We start from the raw sequence: 13,544 nt of genomic DNA, 5'->3' as shown, positions 1-13,544 counted from the left end.
ATGGAATAGCAGAATAACTTATTATTCAACAGAATAACTCAGAGGCTAAGTGAGATAGGTCCAGTAAGGGAATGGAAGCTAGAGTTTATTATTCAGGTGGTTGTGGGTATAATCACACAGTGAGTTACAGGTTTGGGAAGTCAGTGCAGTGTCAAAGGGAAAACCAGTTAGGAAGCAGAGGACTGTGCAGTACCAGATACAGTTTCTTCCCATAGCTCTTGGAGCCTTAAGTAAAGTTGATACAGTCACAAAATCATGAATTAATTTAATTTATTGTGGACAATGGTAAAGATCATGAGATGCCATGTACCAGCTGGCAGAGAGTTAAACTCATATATTACTTAGAGTTGCAGCAATGGATCCAAAGGGACCATGAAAAAATAAGTTCAGAAATTTGAATAAATTAAATGAAAGGAAATAGACTTTCATTCTGTGAAACTGAAGGTTTAAACCAAGCTCACTCAAATCTCTTAAGGGACAGAGAGATCTCAAATAACACTGAGTTACATGGATTTTTAGATCATCCTGCTGGCTGTTAAGAAGTCTGAAGGCTATGTTCCAGCTTCCTTATGACTTTTAGTAGTTTTATTAGTAAACTAGGGCTGCCATAACAAAATACCATGGACTGGGTGGCTAAAACACAGAAATTGATTTTCGCACAGTTCTGGAGGCTAGAGGTGCAAGATCAATGTGTCAGCAGGTTTGGTTTCTACTGAGGCCTCTCTCCTTGGCTTTCAGATAGCCACTTTCTTCTGTGTCCTGACACAGCCTTTCTTCTGTGCACACACCTCTACCCACCCCTGCCTCATGTCTCTCGGTGTGTCCAAATTTTCTCTACTCTAGTCAGACTGGATCAGGGCCAACCCCAATGGCCTCATTTTAATCTAGTTTCCATATAGTCAGATTTTGAGGTTCAACATATGAATGTGGGACACAATTTAGCCCATAACAGTAATCCAGTGAAGAAATGAAAAGAATATGGGAATGTTGAGGAAAGCATGAACGGAGAGAACTTTTAAAGGAAAGCTCAAAGAGCTGTTTAAATTGGGATAAAAGACATGGCTATAATGCCTTAGAAAAGTACTCAGTTAACTTGACCCCAACTTCCAACTGTGTTGAATGATGATAAGAAAGTAAGGTAAGTAGGAAATAAATTAAGAATTTTTCCTGTTTTTAAGATTTTTTAATTGCCCAATTAGGGAAACCAATTTTGCCTGAACTAAGTAAATGCATGAGAAGGCTGTTTGAGTACCTCCAAGAGATACCTAGAAGGGGTGGACCAAGTTTGGAATCAGGCAAGGAACAAGGAAGACTGGAAAGAAGCCGAAAACACAGTCCAGACCAATCCAGTTTGGGGAGAATAGAGCCTTGAACACTAAGCATAGTGTCACATCTTGCACCATGACCATCTCCAGGATGGGCATGTACTGCTGCACCTACTGCTGCCACTGGAATGCTTTATCACCTCTCTAGCTTTAGGATATATTTTTCAGACCTTTAAAGAAGTTGATCCTTTGTCTTCCGTCTCATATAGTTTCTTATGAAAAGTCTTCCAAAAAGATCTTTCATTTTTTAAAAAAAAATCATTGTTTTTTTTACTTGTATATGTCCTTTTTCTCTGGCTGCTTTTAAAGATTGTTTCTCTTATTACTGGTTTTCAGTAATTTGATTATAGTTTATCTTGTTGTATATGAGTGTGTATATGAGTGAGTGAGTGAGTGTGTTTGTGTGTGTGTGTGTCCATCCTGCTTGGAGTTTTTGAGCTCCTTAGATCAGTCAGAGTATAATTTTTATCAAACTGGATAAATTTTCAGTCTTTATTTTTCAAAAAATTTTTTGCCTCTACCTTATTTCTGGGATTCCAATTACATAGATGGTAGACAGTTTCATTTTATCCTATAAGTGACTGAAACTCTGTTCATGTTTATTTTTAGCCTATTTAATTTCTTTGCTTCATTTTGGATAGATTCTATTACCATATATATTAGTTTTTATTGCTATAGAAAAAAATTACCACAAATTTAGCAGCTCAATACAACACAAATTTATCATCTCACAGTTTGTGTGGGTCACGGGTGGAGGCATGGGTTTGTTGGGTCGTCTGCATAGAGTCTCTCCAGGCTAACATTGAGGTGTTGGCCTGGGCAGCAATCTCTTCTGAGACTTAGAGTCTCCAAGATCACTGGTTGTTGGCAGAATTTAGTTCCTTACAGGAACTGAAATGTCCCTTTTTTTGTGATCACTGTTGACTGGGTTTTGATTTGAGTTTAGAGACTATATCCAGTCCTAGCCATTTGGCCCACTCCCAATGTGGCAGATTTTTCTTCAATGCCAGCAAGAGAATCTCTCTTTATAGTAGATGGATTCAGAGAGAAAAGGACAAAGGAGGCAAAATAACAGACAAAACAAATAGAAGACAAGTTGAAACATGGTCATCATTAATTCAACCATTTAATTACTTACATTAAGTATAAATGGATCAAATACTCAAATCAAAAGTAGAGATTGTCAGACTAGATAGAAAAACACAAGACCCAACCATATGCTGTCTACAAAAGAAATACTTCAAATACAAAGGTACAAATAGATTACAAAGTGAAAGGATGGGACAATGATATGCCATGCAAACAATAAACATAAAAATATTTTCTGAAAAGGAATAAACTTCAAAACATGGAACATTACTGGAAACAGAGATAGATTTCATAATGATGAAAAGGTCAGTATATCAGGAAGGCATTATAGTTATAACTCTGTTTTCAGTTAATAACAGAGTTTCAAAACATGTTAGACAACAACTGAAAGAGAGATCATAGTTGGAGATTTTAACATTCTTTACTCAGTACTTGAAAGAACAATTAAGCACAAAAAATAAAACAAAAAGAATATAGAAGTCTGAACAGCACTTTTAGCCACCTTGACCTAATTGACATATAACATCTTACCCAACAACTGCAGAATATTTTCAGGTGTACATGGCATATTTCCCCAAATAGACTACATGACAATCTATACAACAGTCTGGGAGAGACAGCTGATATACCTAATACATAGAAAGAAACAGAGAATTAGGCAAAATGAGGAGAGAGAGGAATATGGTCTAATCAAACGAACAAGACAAAAACCTCAGAAAAACAACTAAATGCAACTGAGATAAGCAATCTACCTGATAGACTTTAATGTAATGGTCATAAATATGCTCATCAAACTCGGGAGAGGAAAGGATGAACATAGTGAGAACTTTCACAATGAGATAAAAAATATAAGATAGTACCAAACAGAAGTTATGACTGAATTGAAAAAATGCACTAGCAGCTTCAACAACAGAGTAGATGAGGTAGGAAAACTAATGAGCAAGCTAAAAGAATGGTGGAACTCCCCCAGACAGAGCAGCAAAATGAAGAAAGAATTTTAAAAAGTGAAGATATCATATGGAAGATTTGGGAAAACGTCATGTGGAATAACATTTGGGTCTCAGAAGGAGAAGAGAGAGAGAAAGGGCCAGAAAAATTATTTGAAGAAATAGTGACTAAAAAATTTCCTAATCTGGGGAAGGAAACAGATATCTGGGTCCAGGAAGCCCAGAGAGCTCCAAATAAGATGAACCCAAAGAGACACATTACAATTAAAATGGTAAAAGTTAAGGATAAAGAGGAAATCCTTAAAGCAGCAAGAGAAAAATAACTTGAGGCAATAAAGGAGTGGTGGGACATATTCAAAGTGCTGAAAGGAAAAAAAAATCTCACCAAGAACTCTCTACCCAGCAAGTTTATCGTTCAGAAATGAAGGAGAGATTAAGAGTTTCCAAGATAAGCAAAAGCTAAAGGAGTTTATCACCACTACACTGATTCTACATGAAATATTAAAGGGACTTCTTTAAACTGAAAAGAAATGGCACTAACTGATAATAAGAAAACATACAAAACTTAAAATCTCACTGGAAAATGTAAATATATAATAAAGGTAGGGGATCAATCACTTATAAAGCAAGCATGAAGGTTAAAAGCAAGCATGAAGGTTAAAAGACAAAAGTAAAAATAACTAAAATTGCAATAATTAGTTAAGGAATGCATAAAATTAAAAAGTGTGAAAAGTGTCATCAATAGATGAATTTCAAAAGACTGAAATCTTACAGAGTATGTTCTGTGACCACAGCAAAATTAAATTAGAAACAAACATGAATTCTAGATGCTGGAAATTAACGTATTTCTTAACACCCCATTGATCAAGGAATAAATCACAAGGGAAGTTGGAAAATATTTCAAACTAAAGGATAATGCATATACAACAACAGAATTTGTGGGGTACAGCTAAAGCAGGACTTAGAGGGAAATTTCTAACTTTAAATGTTAGAGGGAAGATTGGTTTAATATTGATTAATTTTCTACCTTAAGAATCTAGAAAAAGAAAAGTAAATTTATCTCTAAGTAAAAGGAAGGAAACACTAAAGACAGCAGGAATCAATGAAATAGAAAAGATACAAACAGAGAGAAAATGAAAGGTTTGTTCTTGAAAAGATAAATAAAATTGATAAACTTTTAGCGAGAGAGAGTTTGATTGCCAATATGATAAATGATGAATGAAAGAGGAAATATCACTCCAGATCCTAGACATAAAAAGGAATATTATGAACATTTTTATGCCATTATATTTGACAACTTGAAGTAGAGAAATTCTTTGAAATACAAAACTTCCTAGAATTGAGAAAAGATACATAAATTTGTAATAGCCTACTATCTGTCAGAGTCAAATTTGTCTATCAAAAACTTCACCGTAAAGAAAAGTCCAGGGCCAAAGAGTTTCACTGGTTGATCAAATATTTAAGAAATAAAAAGGAAGGAAGGAAGGAAGGAAGGAAATCCCATACCAACTCAGAAAAAAGAAGAGGAAGGAACACTTCCCAGCTGATTCTTTGAGGTCAGCAATAAACTCATATAAAACCTGACAAAGATGTTACAAGTACTAAATATACAGATCAATATCATTCATGAACTTAGACGAAAATCCTGAACAAAATATTAGCAGATTGAATCTATCAGTACATAAAAAGGGTAATGCATCATGAGTAAGTGGGGTTTATCCCAACAGTGCCAGATAAATATGTCATTTGAAAATTAATCATTATAATCCACCATATTAACAAAATAAAGTAGAAAAAGCATATTTGACAAAAATCAACAGCCATTTATGATCAAAGCTCTGGGCAAACTAGGAATAGAATGGGACTTCCTCAATCTGATGGAAAATATTTACAGAAAACCTACAGCCAGTATCATTTTAATGGTGAAACAATGAATATTTTCCCTCTAAGATCAGAAATAAAACAAGGGGAGCCTGATCAAGATGGTGGAATAGAAAGATGGGGAGCTCACCTCCTCCCACAAATACATCAAAAATACATTTACATGTGGAACAGTTCTCACAGAATACTTGCTGAATGCTGGCAGAAGATCTCATAAAACCAATACAAAAAAGATCACCACATAACTGGGTAGGAGGAAAGAAAAAGAATGGAATTGAGATGGGACCTGTGCCCTGGGCGGGAGCTGTGAAAGAGAAAAGGTTCCCTCACACTGGGAAGCGCTTTCGCTGGTGGGGATATCAGGTAGAACAGAAAGAGAGCTCCAGAGGCTTGGAGGAGAGTGCAGCAGCCAGTTTGCAGCAGGCAGAACAGAGAAAGACCGGCACAGAGGATCTGGCCACCTCCCTGCACTCCCTAGCCTGAGACACATGTCTGCTGGTGTGTGTGAGGTGCTAGGTGCTGAAGCTTGGGATTCGGAGGACAGACCCAGAGAGAAGATGGATTGGCTTCATGGAGACAGCCTGAAGGGCCTGGAGTGTGGTCCAAGCTGCGACTGGGGGTGTGTGCAGGAAGGAGCCCAGGTCCACCATTGAAGCCCCATTGTTAACATGCATGCTCGAAGGGCGGGGTGAGGCTCACCACGGCAGCCTCATTCTCAGCGTGCTCACAGCTGGCAGGGCTCTGCCAATGAAGCCCCACGGTTAATGTGCACGAAGGGAGGGATGGGCCCCACCATAGCAGCTTTCCTCAACTTGCTCACAGCAGGAGTGGCTCCATCTCTATGAGCTCTGGGAGCACGCAAGCGCTGGTAGGTTGCAAGTGGAGGTGGGGTTGAAATTCCAGCTGATCCCCAGAGGCTGAGCGACTTCAGAAGCAGGACTGAAATCTGAGTGTGCAGTGGTTCTGCAACCCAGGGACTTATGCGACACACGTAGCTATGTAAACTCAGTTTGTCTGGGATATCCAAGCAGATCACTGGTGTTCCTGTGGCTGGGGCGGATCCGGCGATAGTGGCTGCAGGCTTTGCCGCGCAAGCACACTGAGGCGGGGCCAAGGTTGGGACTGACTCAGTAGCTCCCGTGGTGGGTCCAGGTGAGTGACTGTGGCAGTCTCGGTGCCTGACTTCAGTGGTTCTGTGCCAACAGATCTGTGCTAGAGGTTTTGTGAGTACAGTGCCTGAGGGACACCTGGGCTGATTGCCTGAATTCCCATGGATGAGTCCGGGCTGAGGGCAGTGCCAAAAACAGTGTATGGGTGACAGGTGATACCACAGAGTGCACTTCCCAGTACAGTAAGTCCCCTACATAAGAACAAGTTCTGTTCCGAGAGCACATTCATTAAGTCCAATTTGTTCATAAGGCCAACAAAGTTAGCCTAGGAAACCAACTAACACAGTCAGCTATATAGCACTATACTGTAATAGGTTTATAGTAACTTTTCACACAAATAATACATAAAAAACAAACAAGGGCTTCCCTGGTGGCACAGTGGTTAAGAATCCGCCTGCCAATGCAGGGGACACAGGTTCGAGCCCTGGTCCAGGAAGATCCCACATGCCACGGAGCAATTAAGCCTGTGCACCACAAATACTGAGCCTGCACTCTAGAGCCTACGAGCCACAACTGCTGAAGCCTGTGTGCCTAGAGCCTGTGCTCTGAAAAAAAGAGAAGCCACCACAATGAGAAGCCTGTGCACCGCAATGCAATGCATTTACCATTGCAGCAAAGAGAATAAAATACCTAGGAATAAACCTACCTAAGGAGAAGAAAGACCTGAAAGAAATGAAAGATGATACAAACAGATGGAGAGATATACCATGTTCTTGGATTGGAAGAATCAACATTGTGAAAATGACTATACTACCCAAACAATCTACAGATTCAATGCAGTCCTTATGAAACTACCAAGGGCATTTTTCACAGAACTAGAACAAAAAATTTCAGAATTTGTATGGAAACACAAAAGACACCGAATAGCCAAAGCAATCTTGAGAAAGAAAAACTGAGCTGGAGGAATCAGGCTCCTGGACTTCTGACTATACTACAACGGTACAGTAATCAAGACAGTATGGTACTGGCACAAACACAGAAATATAGATCAGTGGAACAGGATAGAGAGCCCAGAGATAAACCCACACACATGTGGTGAACTTATCTTTGATAAAGGGGGAAAGAATATACAATGGGGAAAAGACAGCCTCTTCAGTAAGTGGTGCTTGGGAAAACTGGACAGCTACATGTAAAAGAATGTAATTAGAACACTCCCTAACACCACACACAAAAATAAACTCAAAATGGATTAAAAAACCTAAATTTAAGGCCAGATGCTCTAAAACTCTTAGAGGAAAACATAGGCAGAATACTTTATGACATAAATCACAGCAAGATCCTTTTTGACCCACCTCCTAGAGAAATGGAAATAAAAACAAACAAAAAAAAACCAAACAGGACCTAATGAAACTTAAAAGCTTTTGCACAGCAAAGGAAACCATAAACAAGACAAAACAACAGCCCTCCAAATGGGAGAAAATATTTGCAAATGACACAACTGACAAAGGATTAATCTCCAAAATTTACAAGCAGCTCATGCAGCTCAATATTAAAAAAACAAGAACCCAATCCAAAAATGGGCAGAAAACCTAAATAGACATTTCTCCAAAGAAGATATACAGATTGCCAACAAACAGATGAAAGGATGCTCAACATCACTAATCATTAGAGAAATGCAAATGAAAACTACAATGAGGTATCTCCTCACACTGGTCAGATGGCTGTCATCAAAATATCTACAAGCAATAAATGCTGGGGCTTCCCTGGTGGCGCAGTGGTTGAGAGTCCACCTGCCGATGCAGGGGACACGGGTTCGTGTCCCGGTCCGGGAAGATCCCACATGCCGCGGAGCGGCTGGGCCCGTGAGCCATGGCCGCTGAGCCTGCGCATCTGGAGCCTGTGCTCCGCAACGGGAGAGGCCACAGCAGTGAGAGGCCCGCATACCACACACAAAAAAAAGAAAAACAATAAATGCTGGAGAGGGTGTGGAGAAAAGGGAACCCTCTTGCACTGTTGATGGGAATGTAAATTGATACAGCCACTGTGGAGAACAGTATGGAGGTTCCTTCAAAAACTAAAAATAGAACTACCATACTACCTAGCAATCTCATTACTGGATATATACCCTGAGAAAACCATAATTCAAAAAGTCATATACCACAATATTCACTGCAGCACTATTTACAATAGCCAGGACATGGAAGCAACCTAAGTGTCCATCGACAGATGAATGGATTAAGAAGATGTGGCACATATATACAATGGAATATTACTCAGCCATTAAAAGAAACGAAATTGAGTTATTTGTAGTGAGGTGGATGGACCTAGGGTCTGTCATACAGAGTGAAGTAAGTCAGAAAGAGAAAAACAAATACTGTATGCTAACTCATATATATGGAATCTAAAAAAAAAAAAAAAGTGGTTCTGAAGAACCTAAGCGCAGGACAGGAATAAAGATGCAGACGTAGAGAATGGACTTGAGGACACGGAGAGGGGGAAGGGTAAACTGGGATGAAGTGAGAGAGTGGCTTGGACATATACACACTACCAAATGTAAAATTGATAGCTAGTGTCAAGCAGCCGCATAACACAGGGAGATAAGCTCTGTGGTTTGTGACCACCTAGACTGGTGGGATAGGAAGGGTGTGAGGGAGGAGATATGGGGATATATGTATATGTATAGCTGATTCACTTTGTTATAAAGCAGAAACTAACAGAGCACTGTTAAGCAATTATACTCCAATAAGGATGTTAAAAAAAAATAGAAAGAAAAACAAAAGAAAAAGAATTTAGTATGAATTAAAAAAATAATAATACAAATGAATCTGTATATAAAACAGAAAGAGACTCACGGACATAGAAGACAAATTTATGTTTACCAAAGGGGAGAGGGAAAGAGGAAGGGACAAATTAGGGGTATGGGATTAACAGATACAAACTAGATATAAACTACTATATATAAAATAGATAAGCAGCAAGGATTTACTGTATAGCACAGGGGAACTATACCCAATATCTTGTAATAACCTATAATGGAATATAATTTGCAAAACTACTGAATCACTATGCTGTACACTTGAAACTAACACAACATCGTAAATCAACTATGCTTCAATAAAAAGATATCATTTCTCCTCTGAATTACCAGAGAAGAAATGCTTTCCCCCAGGAGAGTCCCAGTTCACTCCTGACTCTCTGTGAGGCTCTCCAACATTAGCAAATGTGTCTGACTCAGGGTCTTTTCAAACTACTGCCTCTACACTGGAACTCAGAGTGTGTGAGCTTTTGAGTGTGCCCCTTTAATAAGAGTGGACTTGAGGACACGGGGATTGGGAAGGGTAAGCTGGGACAAAGTGAGAGAGTGGCATGGACATATATACACTACCAAATGTAAAATAGATAACTAGTGGGAAGCAGCTGCATAGCACAGGGAGATCAGCTCAGTGCTTTGTGACCACCTAGAGGGGTGGGATAGGGAGGATGGGAGGGAGATGCAAGAGGGAGAGACATGGGGATATATGTATACGTATAGCTGATTCACTTTGTTATACAGCAGAAACAAACAACAATGTAAAGCAATTATACTCCAATAAAGATGTTAAAAAAAAAAAGTGTAGGCTCTTTCCTCCAGCTCTCCTGAACAGAAGACCCACTGGTTTTCCAAGCCAGACTTTCTGGGGGCTCATCTTCCTGGTTCAGGACCCTCCGGATGCGGAGCCCAATGTGAGGCTTCAACCCCTCGCCTTGCGGAGAACCTCTGCAATTGTGATATTCCTCCTGTTTTTGGGTTACTGGCCCAGGGGAGTGGGTCCTGACTATACTGCATCTCTGCTCTTTCTACCCATCCTGCTGTGGTTCCTTCTCTACATGTTTAGGTGTGGTAAATCTTTTCTGCTAGTCTTCGGGTTATTCTCATAGGTAGTTGCTCTGTAAATTGTTGTAATTTTGGTGTGTCTGTGGGAAGAAGTGAGTTCAGGGTCTTCCTACACCGTCTTGGCCATCTCCAGCCCTGAACTATTTTATTTTTAAAGGAAACCTCATTTCTTGTTTTATCTGATACCCACAACAATTCATTTTCACCTGGGGAGGCTGAGGCTTAGAGAAAAGTAAATTGATCAAGGTCTCACACCTGGAAAGTGGCAGGGATGAGTGTGGAACTAAGTCTTCCTAAAGATTATGTCACAACATTCTATCTCTGTTAGTTGTTCCCAGCCCAGCTTACACAAATTGACTCACTCATGGTGCTTTTCTGAAATACAGCTGCCTGGGTCCCACCCAGACTTTCAGCGTCAGAATTTCCAGAGTTGTAGTTTTGGGGTCTAAGGGGATTTGGGGGATGAGAAAGAAGAGCTCTCTGTGGGCTGCGTTAGTGGTTGAGATTTGAGCTGGCAATGGGTAGAATGTCTATGGGCATTACCTAATGCTGACCTCCAGCGTGGCTTCAGTGTGTGCCTGGGGGGATGTGTAAATGGTTGCAAGAGGCTGTAATTGAGGGCCTGTGTTAGGTGGCGCTGAGTTGCAGAATTCCCTGTGGGAAAGCCTGGTTCCTGTGGCTAGGATCTGGAGCCTTTGGTTTATTCTAAGAAGTCCTACAGCATGTAGTTTAGAATTCTTTTCTGGCTGCGTTTTCACAACGAAGGTGGAATTCTCCAAGCTTGGGAAGATTTTAACAAAGTTGATTTAAAAACTGGACTACGTCAGTGTTTCCTCTCTCCAGTTTGGAGTTTTTACTGCCTTGAGCTTAGATTAGCTCAGCTGAACTAATGAGAGGGGCTTCTTAAAAATAAATCTTGAAAAAATAAACAAGGTCAGTGATCCGTGATGAGACTTGGACGGCTGTACGGCAACCTGGGACTTGGCAATGTCAGCCTCATTTCCCATGCTACCAGGAAGCAAATAGATTTGGCCAAATATAGGATGGATAGGGTTGCAGGCTTCTTTTTCCACTTTATTTCCTCAAGCCTTTAATCTCTAGTTTCATGAAATCAGGTGATTCATTCTTCTTTTTCCTCAGCCACAGTTTCTCTGTCTTAATGAGTGGGTTGGGAAATCTTACTCTGACCCTTTCCTTCATTTAATGATAACTCATGTTTGTAAATCTCTTTAGCTTCTACAAAGTAAATACATTTTCTTTACCTTAGTTGATCCTGAAAATAATAAGAACAGCAATAATAAAAATATTAATAACAAATAGCAATAACACAATAGTAATAACCGTAAAATAGAAACAGCAATAACCAAGCTACTATCTATTGAATGCCTGTTAGTTACCACATATTATACTAGGAACTTTCATGTTTGTGAAGTGTACTGATCCTTTCAGGGAGATAAATATTTCACTCTGTAGACAGCAAACTGAGGTTCATAGTTTTAAAGTAACTTGCCCAAGGTCTTCTAGTTAGGATGGCTGAACTGGGATTTTAGCTCTTCTCTATGATTCCAAGCACCTTTCCACTGTACAACAGTGATACTCTTGGGCTCAGAGAATCAAGGACCTGCCCGAGGTCACATGCTGCATGGTTGCAGTGCATGGAGTCTGCATTTCAACCATTGTCTCTTGATTTCTGTACTGTGCTCTTTAATTCTTCTAAGTCCTCAGACACCATATAGTATTTGAAGTTTCCCCATCCTAGAGATGTTCAGACTAATGCCTTTAGTAGAAATGAGTTAGTTAGTTCTTTTAACTTTAAAACAAATTTGCATTTAATGACATCCATTCACATTCACCTGGTCTGCAATATGGGGAAGGCACAGTGCATGTAGAAGCAGCTACGTTGGAGTTCAAGCACTTGAGGTTATCACCATTGACCATCCCTGACTCTGTGACCTTTGGTAAGTTGCTCTACCTTCCTTCACCTCAGTTGTCTTACCTGTAATATAGGTACATAATAATATTTACCTCATAGAGTTGCTGAATGGATTTATAAGGCTAAAGGTGTGAAAAAGGTTATGCAAACTGCAGCTTTATTCAGAGTTGGTAGTAATTTTGTGGCTATTACTGCTTGCAGTCATGGCTTTCTTTTGGAATCTGTGATTAACACTTGAGTTGTTATGAGATTTAAGAAATAACAACTCTTAGTGGAGTTGCTCCAATATAGAATTAAAGAATTTTCCTGGGGTAAAAAGCCTTTCTCTTCCTACATATAGGCTGTATTTCCTGTTGGCTTAGATAGGGCTATTGGAAAGGCCAGATTAAAGAATTTTGTGCACTGAGACTAAGCAGACCCAAGGAGAGGTTTCCTAAGGAGTTCTCAAGAGTTCTCTGTAACGTCAGAAGCAGGATTCTAAGCTCTGGACGTGGGCCTGGGCCTCTGGAACAAATACTGTATTTGAAACTGAGGCCAAAGAAGGTAAGCCTCTTAAAACTACAAATCTCAGATACTCTTTTTTTCTTTCTTACTCTAACCATCTCCCTTTTCCCTTTCTTTCTTTCTCTTCCTCTGTGTTCTCCTAATTCACTTACATAGTTGTTGTCAACAGGGTTGGAAACATTGCTGTACATACGATATACCAGGAGTTAGGCTTATCAGCCAACTATGTGTTCACGATTCTCTAAGTAATAACATTTAAAAATATCCTGGGGCTTCCCTGGTGGTGCAGTGGTTAGGAATCTGCCTGCCAAGGCAGGGGACACAGGTTTGAGCCCTGGCCTGGGAAGATCCCACATGCTGCGGAGCAACTAAGCCCATGTGCCACAACTACTGAGCCTCCACTGTACAGCCTGTGAGCCACAACTACTGAGCCCGTGTGCCACAGCTGCTGAGGCCTGTGTGCCTAGAGCCCATGCTCCGCAACAAAAGAAGCCACCACAATGAGAAACCCACGCACCGCAACGAAGAGTAACCCCCACTCACCGCAACTAGAGAATGCCCGCGTGCAGCAATGAAGACCCAACGCAGCCAAAAATAAATAAATAAATTTATTAAAAAAATAAATGCATCTGTTAAAAAATATAAAATATCTTGTTTGGGGTTTTGTCCCTATTGCAATGTTTCCACTTGTTGTGTGACAACTCCATGACCTTCTCTGGGCTTCAGTTTCTTTCTCATCTGTAAAATGAATAAATTGGACTGAATGCTCTGTAAGGTCATATGTAGCTCATGAACCATGATTCTTGTATGTTCCTCCACTGCATTTGTTAAATCTTTATGTAGAAAAACGTACAGTTCAGCAGTGTACAGCTCAATGAATTA

Source organism: Pseudorca crassidens, chromosome 9 (assembly GCF_039906515.1).
Source record: "Pseudorca crassidens isolate mPseCra1 chromosome 9, mPseCra1.hap1, whole genome shotgun sequence".
NCBI lineage: Eukaryota > Metazoa > Chordata > Mammalia > Artiodactyla > Delphinidae > Pseudorca > Pseudorca crassidens.
The sequence above is the reverse complement of the archived record's forward strand: the minus strand, read 5'-3'. Positions refer to the sequence as shown.